The sequence below is a fragment of the Saimiri boliviensis genome, chromosome 2 (genome assembly GCF_048565385.1).
Source record: "Saimiri boliviensis isolate mSaiBol1 chromosome 2, mSaiBol1.pri, whole genome shotgun sequence".
NCBI lineage: Eukaryota > Metazoa > Chordata > Mammalia > Primates > Cebidae > Saimiri > Saimiri boliviensis.
Genome location: NC_133450.1, coordinates 97,717,683 through 97,730,445, shown reverse-complemented (window position 1 = coordinate 97,730,445; position 12,763 = coordinate 97,717,683). Strand labels below are relative to the sequence as shown.

Below are 12,763 nucleotides of genomic sequence, written 5' to 3'. Positions count from 1 at the left end.
TCTCCCATTATAATTAATTAAATTCAACCCAGATGATGGGGGAACCCCAAACAGAACACAACAGTAAGAAAAGTAGCATTGGAAATAGTATTTTGACTGTATACTATAACACTAAACACTACTGTACACAAATATTATAAAAAGAACAATATGCAAATATCTTAATCTATTTGGTAAATGTCCTACTCATGGAGATATGCTTTAGGAATTCTGAAACTATGTGTCTACTAGGATTGAACAAATAACAACACTGTGAATAATGAGAGCCACATTTCTCAAGCAGAATGAATGTTAAAAATAAGGAAGGAGGAGGATGCTAGAATAAACCCTATAGCATTAGAATAGGAGGTATCAGCATAAACTCATGGTTTTTATTATGTACACAGATGGCATAAAGAAGTAAACATAGATGTACATATACATATGTAATATACAAGCACACGTTTCCTATACATGACATCCCAGTATTAATGAACACATTTAGCACCTATATCTTGGTTGGTAAATGCCATTCTCCAATAAAAGAAACCAAGGTTCCTTGTAGAATTAGTTGACTCCAGGATTGAGCCAGTGAAATGATAAGATTAGTCTGGAACATCTTGTGGTGCCAGAAAGTAAGGAAGTACTCAAAAACTCATGGGCTATGCTGAAAGAATGTAAGAAATTTGAAGGGGTTCATTTTGTAGTAAAAATTGGGACAACCTGAGCAACAGCAATTAAGAAATTGTAACAATGGGTTATACTGAAAAAAAAAAAAAAAAAAAAAAAAAAAAACAACAACAACAAAAAAACCAAAGTTAAGTATCTATGGATCTAGATTGATATAAATAATTGAATGAATAATTAAGAGGATGAGAAAGGACAATTCTTTCTTACAGTAAAATTTTGATTAATAAATGTAGAAGAAATGATTTCAATAAAAATTATTCTTAGGCAAATAGCAATAACTATTCAGACAAGAACCATCACTGGACACTAAACGAGCAAAAGTATAAGATATAAGACTATTTGCATAGTCTCAAATTTTCTCTCCTAAAGATTACAAAGGAGAAAAAATGTCTTTTTGATAGACAAACCTGGCAAGCATCAGCAAGCATCACCTTAAGCAAGTCATCAAAATTAACATCACCTAATATTGCTTATCTCTTGATACGGGACACTGAGAAGGGCACAACAACTCCTCTATGTGATTCTTGGGAAAAAAGTATAATTATGAGAAATTATCAGATCAAAATCTGATAAGGGAGATTTTTCAAAATAACTGGCTAGTAGGCTTCAAAAATGTCACTGTCATGAAAGACAAAAAAGACTAAGGTGCTGTCACAAATTAGAGAACACTTAGGACATATGACAACTGAAAGTAATGTGGAATCCTGGATTGAACCAGTAACAAAGACATTAGTGGAAAAACTGGCAAAATTATTTCAATAGGGTCTGTGGATTAGTTAGTGGTATTGTATCGATGTTAATTTCCTGGTTTTGATCATCTTACTAAGGTTATATAAGATGTGGTTAGGAAAACTGGGTAAAGGATATCAGGAATCTCTGAACCTTGCATGTTTTCTCTATGTCCAAAATTATTTGAAAATTTAAAAACTAGGCTGGGCATAGAGGCTCATACCTATTCTATAATCCTAGCACTTTGGGAGGCTGAGGTGGGAGGATCGCTTGAGCCCAAGAGTTTGACACCAGCCTGGGCAACACGGGGAAACCCTGTATCTATTTAAAAAAAAAAAAAAAGGAAAGAAAGAAACAAAAGTGTAAACATTAAAAAGAAATAACTGGTAAAGAGGTACAAAGGGAAGGTACAAGTAAACATTTGCTTTTTATTAAAAACCTTAAGAGTCCAAGTCTTGAATTTTTACAACTGAAAACAGTACCAACTACATAAGATCATGTTTACTTAAATCATATTCAAAACTATTACTAAATAGTGCTAACTAGAACCTGGGAAGGGTAGAGGGAAGGGGAGATAAGGAAAGGTTTTTTAACTAATACAAAATTACAAATAGGTAAGAGGAGTAAGTTCTAGTGTTCTATGGCTCTGGGGGGTGACTATAGTTAATAATTTATTTGATATTTTCTTTTCTTTTTCTTTTCGAGTCTCGCTCTGTCACCAGGCTGGAGTGCAGTGGTGTGATCTCAGCTCACTGCAACCTCCACCTCCTGGGTTCAAGCAATTCTACTGCTTTAGCCTTCTGAGTACACACCCAGCTAATTTTTGAATTTTTAGTAGAGACAGGGTTTTACCATGTTGGCCAGAGTGCTCTCAATCTCTTGACCTCATGATCCACCCACCCTGGGCTCCAAAAGTGCTGGGCTTATAGGCGTGAGCCACTGCACCTGGCCTATTTGATGTTTTCAAATGGCTGCAAGAGAGAACTTTGAATGTTCTCAATACAAATGATAAATGTTTGAGGTGACACTAATTACTTTGTTTTGATCATTGTGCATTGTATATAGGTATTGAAATATCACATTGTACTCCATAGATATGTGCAATTATTAAGTGTCAACTAAAAAAAATGTATTCATACTAAGAAAATGCTCTTAAAAAATGATCTTGAGTTTTTTGCCTGCTTCCTGATGAGCATGGTCCAGTTCTTGGACTTCTTTAGCAGCATGGCCCCCAAACATTTGTCTCCACTTCCATCTCAAATGAAGAAACCAAGACCACCTCCTGCCCTGAGACCAGAGGAGACATCAACCTCTGCAGGCTTGCCAAAGAAAGGAGAAAAATAACAGCAAGAAGCAGTCAAACATATTGATGAAGTACAAAATGAAATCAGCTTAATGAACAAGTCAGTGAGGAGACTTTGAAAGTAGAACAGAAATATAACAAACTCCGTAAATAACTTTCTCAGAAGAGGTCAGAATTGATCACCAAAACCCCAGATTTTTGGGTAACAACATGTGTCAACCTAACGAAAGCGTCTGCATTGCTTGGGGAGGAGGATGAGATGAAGAGGCACTGCATTATGTGGCCAGAGTTGAAGTGATGGAATTTGAAGACATTAAATCAAATTGCTGAATAGATCTTTATTTTAATGAATATCCTCACTTTGAAAATAAAGTTCTCTCGAAAGAATTTCATCTGAATGAGTGGCGATCCATCTTCAAGTCCACTGAAATCAAATGAAAATCTGGAAAGGATTTGAGAAAACATTCAAGTCAAACACAGACTAAAGCCAGCAGGAAGACGCAGCACATGGAACCAGAGAGCTTCTTTACCTGGTTTACTGACCATTCTGATGCAGGGGCTGATGAGTTAGGAGAGGTCATCAAAGGTGATTTTTGGCCAAATCCATTACAATACTACTTGTTTCCCAATATGGATGATGAAGGAGAAGGGGAAGATGATGATGAAGAGGAAGAAGAGGAAGGATTAGAAGATACCGAAGGGGATAAGGATGAAGTTGAAGAAGATGAAGATGAAGGGAGGGAGAGGAGGATGAAAGAGGAGACTAATAGAACGCTAATGGATTCTGACCGTCTTTTAAAAAAAATTTTTCTTCAGTCCCTGGGAGCAAGTTGCAGTCTTCTTTTTTTTCTTCCTCTTGTGCTCAGTCGCCCTGATCTTGAGGTTTCTTCTCCATACCATGGTTCTCAACTTATTTTGGGAGAAATACCTTGAACAGAATAGAATGGGAAAAGAGTCTCTATCCCTTTCTGTTTGAAATACATTTTTGTGGCCGGGCGCGGTGGCTCAAGCCTGTAATCCCAGCACTTTGGGAGGCCGAGGCGGGTGGATCACGAGGTCGAGAGATCGAGACCATCCTGGTCAACATGGTGAAACCCCGTCTCTACTAAAAATACAAAACATTAGCTGGGCATGGTGGCGCGTGCCTGTAATCCTAGCTATTCAGGAGGCTGAGGCAGGAGAATTGCCTGAACCCAGGAGGCGGAGGTTGCGGTGAGCCGAGATCGCACCATTGCACTCCAGCCTGGGTAACAAGGGCGAAACTCTGTCTCAAAAAAAAAAAAAAAAAAAGAAATACATTTTTATCCCTTCCTGTCTGAACAAAAACTGTATGGAATCAACACCACTGAGCTCTGTGGGAAAAAAGGAAAACCTGCTCCCTTTGCTCTGCTGGAAGCTGGAAGCTACCAGGTCCCCGTGTAGCAGTGCACGGAATTTTAGCTTCTTTCCTTTATCTGTACGTTAGGCTCAGAGTACACCATGTCTCTATGTGAATAAGCACAATTAGCATTTACCAACATGCATCCGTCTACTTTCTCTTGTTTAAAAGAAGACAAAAAAACTTTAAAATGAGGTTATATTTTGAGATACGTTCCATGAAAACCTAGTTTATTGAGAGTTTTTAGCATAAAGACCTGTTGGATTTTGTCAAAGGCCTTCTCTACATCTATTGAGATAATCATATGGTTTTTGTCTTTGACAAACCCACAACCAGTATCATACGGAATGGGCAAAAACTGGAAGCATTCCCTTTGAAAACGGGCACAAGACAAGGGTGCCCTCTCTCACCACTCCTATTCAACATAGTATTGGAAGTTCTGGCCAGAGCAATCAGGCAAGAAAAGGGAATAAAGGGTATTCAGTTAGGAAAGGAGGAAGTCAAATTGTCTCTGTTTTTAGATGACATGATTGTATATTTAGAAGACTTCATCGTCTCAGCCCAGAATCTCCTAAAGCTGATAAGCAACTCCAGTCTCAGGATACAAAATCATTGTGCAAAATCACAAGCATTCCTACACATCAAAAACAGAGAACCAAATCATGAGCAAACTCCTATTCACAATTGCTACAAAGAGAATAAAATGCCTAGGAATACAGCTTACAAAGGATGTGAAGGACCTCTTCAAGGGGAACTACAAACCACTGCTCAAGGAAATAAGAGAGGACGCAAACAGATGGAAAAACATTTCATGCTCATGGTTAGGAAGAACCAATATTGTAAAAATGGCCATACTGCCCGAAGTAATTTATAGATTAAATGCTATCCCCATCAAGCTACCATTGACCTTCTTCACAGAACTGGAAAAAACCACCTTAGACTTCATATGGAACCAAAGAAGAACCCGCATAGCCAAGACAATCCTAAGCAAAACAAAACGAAACAAAAAACAAAACAATAACAACAAAAAAGAAACAAAGCTGGAGGCATCATGCTACCTTACTCAAGGCCACAGTAATCAAAACAGCATGGTACTGGTACCAAAACGGAGATATAGACCAATGGAACAGAACAGAGGCCTTGAAAGTAATGTCACACATTTACAACCATCTGATCTTTTACAAACCTGATAAAAACAAGCAATGGGGAAAGGATTCCCTATTTAATAAACGGTATTGGGAAAACTGGCTAGCTATATGCAGAAAGCTGAAACTGGACCCCTTCCTTACACCTTATGCAAAAATTAACTCCAGATGGATTAAAGATTTAAACATAAGACATAACACCATAAAAACCCTAGAAGAAAACCTAGGCAATACCATTCAGGACATAGGTATGGGCAAAGACTTCATGACTAAAACACCAAAAGCAATGGCAACAAAAACCAAAATAGACAAATGGGATCTAATTAAATTTAAGAGCTTCTGCACAGCAAAAGAAACTATCATTAGAGTGAACTGGCAACCAACAGAATGGGAAAAATTTTTTGCAACCTACCCATCTGACAAAGGGCTAATATGCAGAATCTACAAAGAACTTAAACAAATTTACAAGAAACAAACAAACCAACCCATCAAAAAGTGGGTGAAGGATATGAACAGATACTTTTCAAAAGAAGACATTTATGCAGCCCACAAACATATGAAAAAAAGTTCATCATCACTGGTCACTAGAGATTTGCAAATCAAAACCACATTGAGATACCATCTCATGCCAGTTAGAATGGCGATTATTAAAAAATCTGGAGACAGCAGATGCTAGAGATGATGTGGAGAAATAGGAATGCTTTTACACTGTTGGTGGGAGTGTAAATTAGTTCAACCATTGTGGAAGATAGAGTGATGATTCCTCAAGTACGTAGAAATACAAATACAATTTGATCCAGAAATCCCATTACTGGATATATACCCAAAGGATTATAAATCGTTCTGTTATAAAGACATATGTGCACTTATGTTCGTTGCGTCACTATTCACAATCCAAATGCCCATCAAAGAAAATGTGGCACATATACACCATGGAATACTATGCAGCCATAAAAAGGATGAGTTCATGTCCTTTACAGGGACATGGATGAAGCTGGAAACCATCATTCTCAGCAAACGGACACAAGAACAGAAAACCAAACACCACATGTTCTCACTCATAAGTGGGTGTTGAACAATGAGAACACATGGACACAGGGAGGGGAACATCACACATTTGGGCCTTTTGGGAGGTGGGGGTGGTAGAGGAGGGATAGCGGGGGTGGGAGGATTGGGGAGGAATAACACTGGGAAAAATACCTAATGTAGATGATGGGGTCATGGATGCAGCAAACCTCCATGGCATGTGTATACCTGTGTAACAATCCTGCACAACCGATACATGTACCCCAGAACTTAAAATATAATTAAAAAACAAAAACCAAAAATGGGGTTATAGAAGGTCAGCAAAGGGTGGGTTTGATATTAAGTGGACATTCTGACAACATGGCTTCCCCTTTGGCATGTTTAATTGTAATATTTGGCAGACATCCTTACAGTTTAAGATGACACTTTTAAAATAAATTCTCTCCTAATGATGACTTGAACCCTGCCACTCCTTTGGAGAATCACTGGAACCTGTAGACTCTTATTTGGAATTGACATTCTCTACTGTAAATTTGTCCTGTTAATTTTTAAATTTTCTTTCTGTTTCACTGGAAAGGAAAAATGATGCTCAGCTTTAAACGTTAAAAGTGTACAAGTTGCTTTGTTACAATAAAACTAAATGTGTATGCAAAGGATTTGATGCTTTTCTCTCAGCATAGATATGCTTACTAGGACCTTCCAAGTCTGACTTGCATAACATCACTGTCAAACTTTGTCACCCTAACTTTGTATTTTTTAATACACGCTTTGCAGGATGACCTCAGGGCTATGTGGATTGAGTAATGGGATTTGAATCAATTAGTGTCTCTATAGCTGGGAAACATGGGTACAATTCGCCACTGGTTTCAGAAAGTATTCACGTCATTTGGGACACCAGAATGCTCAATACTCAGTTCTGAGTATGTTGTGTCCTTGATTTTTAATCTCCAAGTGGCAGCTTTTAGAATTTGCCTTTTACCAGGATATAAAATAATAGTGCCTGCCACCACCATCCAATAGACCTGGTGCTTTAATGCCACATTACTTATGGGACAGTTGCTGGCATGTCTTCATTGGCTATGTAAAATGTGGCCAAGAAGATAGGATCTCAGAGTAAGAAGTCTGTGTTGATTAGGAGTGACTGCCAGCTCTCTGGTATAAAGCTCTCAAATATGACTATATGAATCTGGGTGGGATAATAGACTCACCTCTGTCTGCTCAATGCCATTGTGCAGAGAAGCACCCTAATACATAAGCTTTTTAATGCTGTTAAAATATAATAGCTGAAATTAAATGCATTTTTTTTTTTTTTTGAGACAGTGTCTTGCTCTGTCTCCCAGGCTGGAGTGCAGTGGCGCAATCTCGGCTCACTGCAACCTCCATCTCCCAGGTTCAAGTGATTCTCCTGCCTCATTCTCCTAAGTACAGGCATGAGCCATCATACCCAGCTAATTTTTGTATTTTAGGTAGAGACGGCTTCACCATATTGGCCAGGCTGGTCTTGAACTCCTGACATCGCGATCTGCCCCCCCACCCCCACTGGGGGTGCTGGGATTACAGTTAAATGCCACTTCTTCAGAGGTGAATTAATGGACAATCTGGTGAAACTCAAAGCTTTTTTTATGTATAAAACTTCATAAGTGGAACGATTCCATCAACAGGCGAAAGTGTAACAACCTATGTAGATGGATAGTATGTAATTTCTGTACAGGTCTCTGTTTAGTAAATACATCACTGTATACTAATCAGGAATCTTGCTCCAATAAAGGAACATAAAGATTTTTTTGGGGGAAAAATGACTCTAAGAAATTGGCTCATTTTTCCTCACCTCATGAAGCACAGCTAGAAATAAGAGATAAGCCAAAGAGACATTTTTTGCATATGTCTCAAATGCTATACACACAAGGCGCTATGCTTTATTCCAAGAGATATGTCAGTCTTTATTCAGAGCCTTTTCTTTCTTAATTCATACAAAGCTTTGTCAATGTTGGCTTTGGGTTTTTAGTTCAGAAGAGAGTCATACTGCATCAGACTGCTATGAAACCAGGTCCACAGTAAGCGACCCAGTAATGTGTTTACCAGGTCATACGGTTTTATAAAATTTGCAAAGATAAAATATCTTAACCACAGTTGGTTCAGACTGTCGGCTGCCACTCTGACTTGCCCTCCAGCACACATCACCTCGTGAGATGGCATTGGAGAGGCTTTAGGCGTTTTTTGAGCTCTAGCTAAGTGGAAGTCAATTAGGGTTTGTTGGGATATATATGCATATTTTACAGTTACTTCTGTGTATATTATTAAACTATTGGTAGCTTAACCAGAGTAGGAATGTCTTCTAGGAATCTAGGAATATGCCCACTGTCCAGTTTGGTACATAATTTTGTATTTTTATATCCTTTTTTTTTTTTTTTTTTTTCTTTTGAGACAGTCTCACTCTGTCACCAAGGCTGGAGTGCAGTGGCACAATCTTGGTTCACTGCAGCCTCTGCCTCCCAGGTTTAAGCAATTCTCCTGCCTCAGCGTGTTGAGTAGCTGGGACTATAGGCATGTGCCACCATGCCCAGCTAAGTTTTGTATTTTTAGTAGAGATGAGGTTTCACCATATTGGTCAGGCTGGCCTTGAACTTCTGACCTTGTGATCTACCCACCTCAGCCTCTCAAAGTGCTGGGATTACAGGCGTGAGCCACCATGCTGCCCTGTGTCTTTTTTTTTTTTTTTTTTAAGAGCTCCCTCCCGGCAACAATCAAGGATTATATGAGCTTCAGGTCCCTAAAATTTCAGATCCACCCTTGGCATTATGCTAATATTTGAAGGAACAGCCAGTTAGAAATGTTAAAACAAGGAGTTAAGCAGGAAAACAAACCCTTGTTAATTCGTGTAAACAAAAGATAAGAAAGCTCAGTGCCTTTGATCTATTTAGCATGTAGATAAAGAACTAACAAACTTCAGCAGCTCCTGAGGCCATCACTATGATAAAGCATGTGTGATAATTGATGTTAGTAGTCATGATCTTGAGTCATGAAGGAAAGCTTCAGCTGTTGAGTATACTGTTAAAAATACAGATAAATATATAATTAAGCTTACTTTTTTTTTTTTTTTTTTTTTTTTTTGAGATGGAGTCTTGCTCTGTTGCCAAGGCTGGCGTACAGTGGCATGATCTTCGCTCACTACAACCTCTGCCTCTCTGGTTCAAGCAATTCTCTGCCTCAGTCTCCCAAGTAGCTGGGACTACAGGCATGCGCCACCATGCCCAGCTATTTTTTTGTATTTTTAGTAGAGACAGAGTTTCACTACATTAGCCAGGATGGTCTCGATCTCCTAACCTCGTGATCCGCCCGCCTTGGCCTCTCAAAGTGCTAGGATTACAGATGTGAGCCACTGTGCCCAGCCTAACCTTAGGAATATTTAAAAAAATGTTTAAAATAGAAATGTTGGTGCATACACATTCAGATGTTCAATGATCCAGAAACATAGTCAAGAATAATTAATTATCCAAGCCTTTAGCTGTCCTGGGTTTTACTCTGGTTTGGTTCTGTAAAGCTGGAATGTGGGTTATGATCCTTATTCCAAAAATCAGAGTAGTGTGCTGGACCAATCAGTTGAATCTGACTTTTCTTGACTACAACTACACACGTTTAGCACATTTCTCAAGGAATCGTCACCAGTGAGGTAGGCCACTCTTAGAAAGTGCTGGAGAACTAAGAATTTTGCTAAAGATGCTTTGTGAAGGCAGAATAGTGTCAAGGATGGGCTATAGGCCAAAGAGCCGAGCAAATGTACTTAACTTGCATAAAGAGAGGGAGAGGGAGAGAGAAAGAGAGAGACAGAGAGAAGCAACAGTTGCCAAAATTGATTACTTACAATGTGTCGAGCACTGTGCAAAGTAGTGCTTCATATAATACATGTGTCCGAATTAATCAGGATAATGATTCAATTAAGGAACTATTTATTAATCCCAGTCTTCAGATGAGGACATTAAGGCTCTGAAAAGTTAAGAAATTTGTTCGCATTCTTCAGATGAAGACATTAAAGCTCAGAAAAGTTAAGAAATTTGTCCAAGATCAGAGAGCTTCCTAACCCTGGCACTATTAAGATTTGGGGCTGTATAATCCAGGGGAAAGTCCTGCAGCTCTTAGATGTTTTGAACATCTTTGGCCTTTACATCTTTTCCCATTTGATACCTTTTGTGGCAACCAAAAATATCTTTAGATATTGCCAAATGCCTCCTTGGGATGCGAAATCATCTTTGGTTGAGTATCATGTTTGGCAGCGTGGAGTCACTGCTACAAACCCAGCCTCCTCTGATGCTGCTTCTGCAGCCGGCTGGCCGGGCCTCCTCTGCTATGCCTCGTGTGGACCCGTTTGTACACTAAGTATCAGGCAGCCCTGCCAGATGCTCCACAACCTGGAACTGGACACAGGAAGGCTTTCAGGCCCTGCCCGCCTTTCCAGACTCTGACACACCCCCTTTGGAGAACTCCATATCCTGCCAGAAATCTATACAGACTTGTGGCTATTCTTATGCCTTCCCTCAGGTGGGTCCCAGTTTCACTCTGCTTAGCATCCAATCCTTAGAAACTGAGGTTGGGAGTTGCGGCTGTGTCCTTACTTCCACTAAAGAAGGTGGGATTGTCCATTTTAAAATTTTCCATTCTTTTAAACTTTTATTTGTCTTTTGGAAAGGGATTGGAGCCAAAATACCTTTATTCTGTGATCCTTACTAGGAGCCTTGGTCCAGTGTTAGCTCCTGTGCCTCAAATCTGTGTGTGTGTGAGAGGGAGAGACAGATGGATGGAGAGAATGTAAACCCATGCATGTAGACTAGTTTTAACGTTAACCACCCTTCTTCCTAAATTGATGTTGGGATGAAGCTCCAAGAAGGTACACAGAGCTCTTCTTAGAACTATAGAATTTCAGAAAAACATTTAAAACGTCTTGTGTAGGAATAATATAATGATGCAAAATGACTCTGAAAGTTACTATAAATGTGCAGTGACATTAAATATGCTTAATAATTATATACTACTTAATGACATAATTAATCTTTTATATCTCTGTCTACTGAGATGAATACATAAACATGCTCTCTTCTTCATTCAAGCACCTGAAAAGTCAAGGTTCCCTACGAGCCTGGCAGGCTTATCATCTGTGTGTGTGTCACAACTTCGTACCATCAGGCAGCCCAGGGGGATGCCAGCAGTGGTAGTGTAAGGACCGTTATTATTTAGCTTGCTCTGTGAAGCACATTAAATGTTTCTCATGTATTTAGACATCTTAAAAGCGTTTGTGGATGAGGCGACTTTAACAGTTCTGAGAGTAGAAGGTGCTCTGTGGTTTTGAGCGTTGTGGGATTCCACCTAGGTTAGGTGTCCCTTCTCCCCTCCTCTACGCTCTAAGTGCTCTCTTCTCTTTCCTAATCTTCCCTCTCCCTTTCTCTTTCTCTTCTCTTCTTTCCTTTCTCTTCTCTCATTCTCTCTGTCTCTGTCACATACACACATGTATTCCTATCCTTTTTTCAAACCTCTATCAAGGGTTTTAAATTGCATCCCTAGGTAAATAATTTCAGTAATTGCCCAGTGATCGTGCTAATTAAATTAGACCTCCAGAGGGAAGGCTACTTTTGAGTCTAAATGGCCTCGTAAGTTTCACTGTCTCTGATTTTACTCTGGCAAACTTCTAGAAAGCCTCTGCCTTGCTTGCCTTTAGTTTTACTATCTTCTGCTTATTAAATATTTATCTCTTGTCCTCCTCTCCAAATATTATAAGCTCCTCAGGGCAGAAACTATGGCTTTAAAGTATGTTATTCTAGTGGCTATTCAGGAAATGTTTGTTGACATTATTTGACATGTCGACTCTCCAAGGTCTGTGGCTGGTAATGAGACATTGCTGGTCACTTCCTTCTCCTCTTGGGCAGCCCCCTTTAGTGTAACTATGTGCCAGGTCTCTTTAGTATAAACATTTTGGTATAAAACGTGTTGAAGCTTTATGTTCCATTTCACCTCAGAAGAACAGCAAGAAAGCCAACAGTGTAATGCATCATTTTCTCAAGAAACCATGGGGTGCAAAACAGCAGAAATCACCAGTGCCTGGCCTTGTGCCTGGATGCTTTCTGAGCTTGGATTCCTGGTACAGAAATCACTGCATGATTCTGGCTTCCCCATACCTGAGGCTGTGAAGGCACCAGGATGGGAAAAGCCCTGTAGGATTTCAGTCTTACGTGCATCACCCATAGGCTTCTCCCCGTTCTTGCCACCCCTGACCTGGAACACACACATAGTTATAATAAGTAAACCATGCTTGTTCCCTATCTTTCAAACAGTCTTTCCCAGTCTAATGTTCTAAGACATTCAAAACTTGGAGCAAAGGCTGTTCTTTCTCTTTGTTTCATCACGGGCAAGTCTGCTAAGGAAAACAGCACATACTAGCCAGAAGAACTTGAAAACGTCCAAGAGGTATAGATTTCTTATTTCTGCTCCCCAAATCTTTCTATTTATATTCTCTGAGTGTCAAAA

At 39.4% G+C, this 12,763-nt stretch overlaps 1 pseudogene; it reads left to right on the top strand.

The window, feature by feature from the left end:
* The first annotated feature begins 2,418 nt into the window (after positions 1-2,418).
* On the top strand, positions 2,419-11,591 carry LOC101044849 (protein SET pseudogene; annotated as a pseudogene).
* Positions 11,592-12,763: the final 1,172 nt, after the last annotated feature.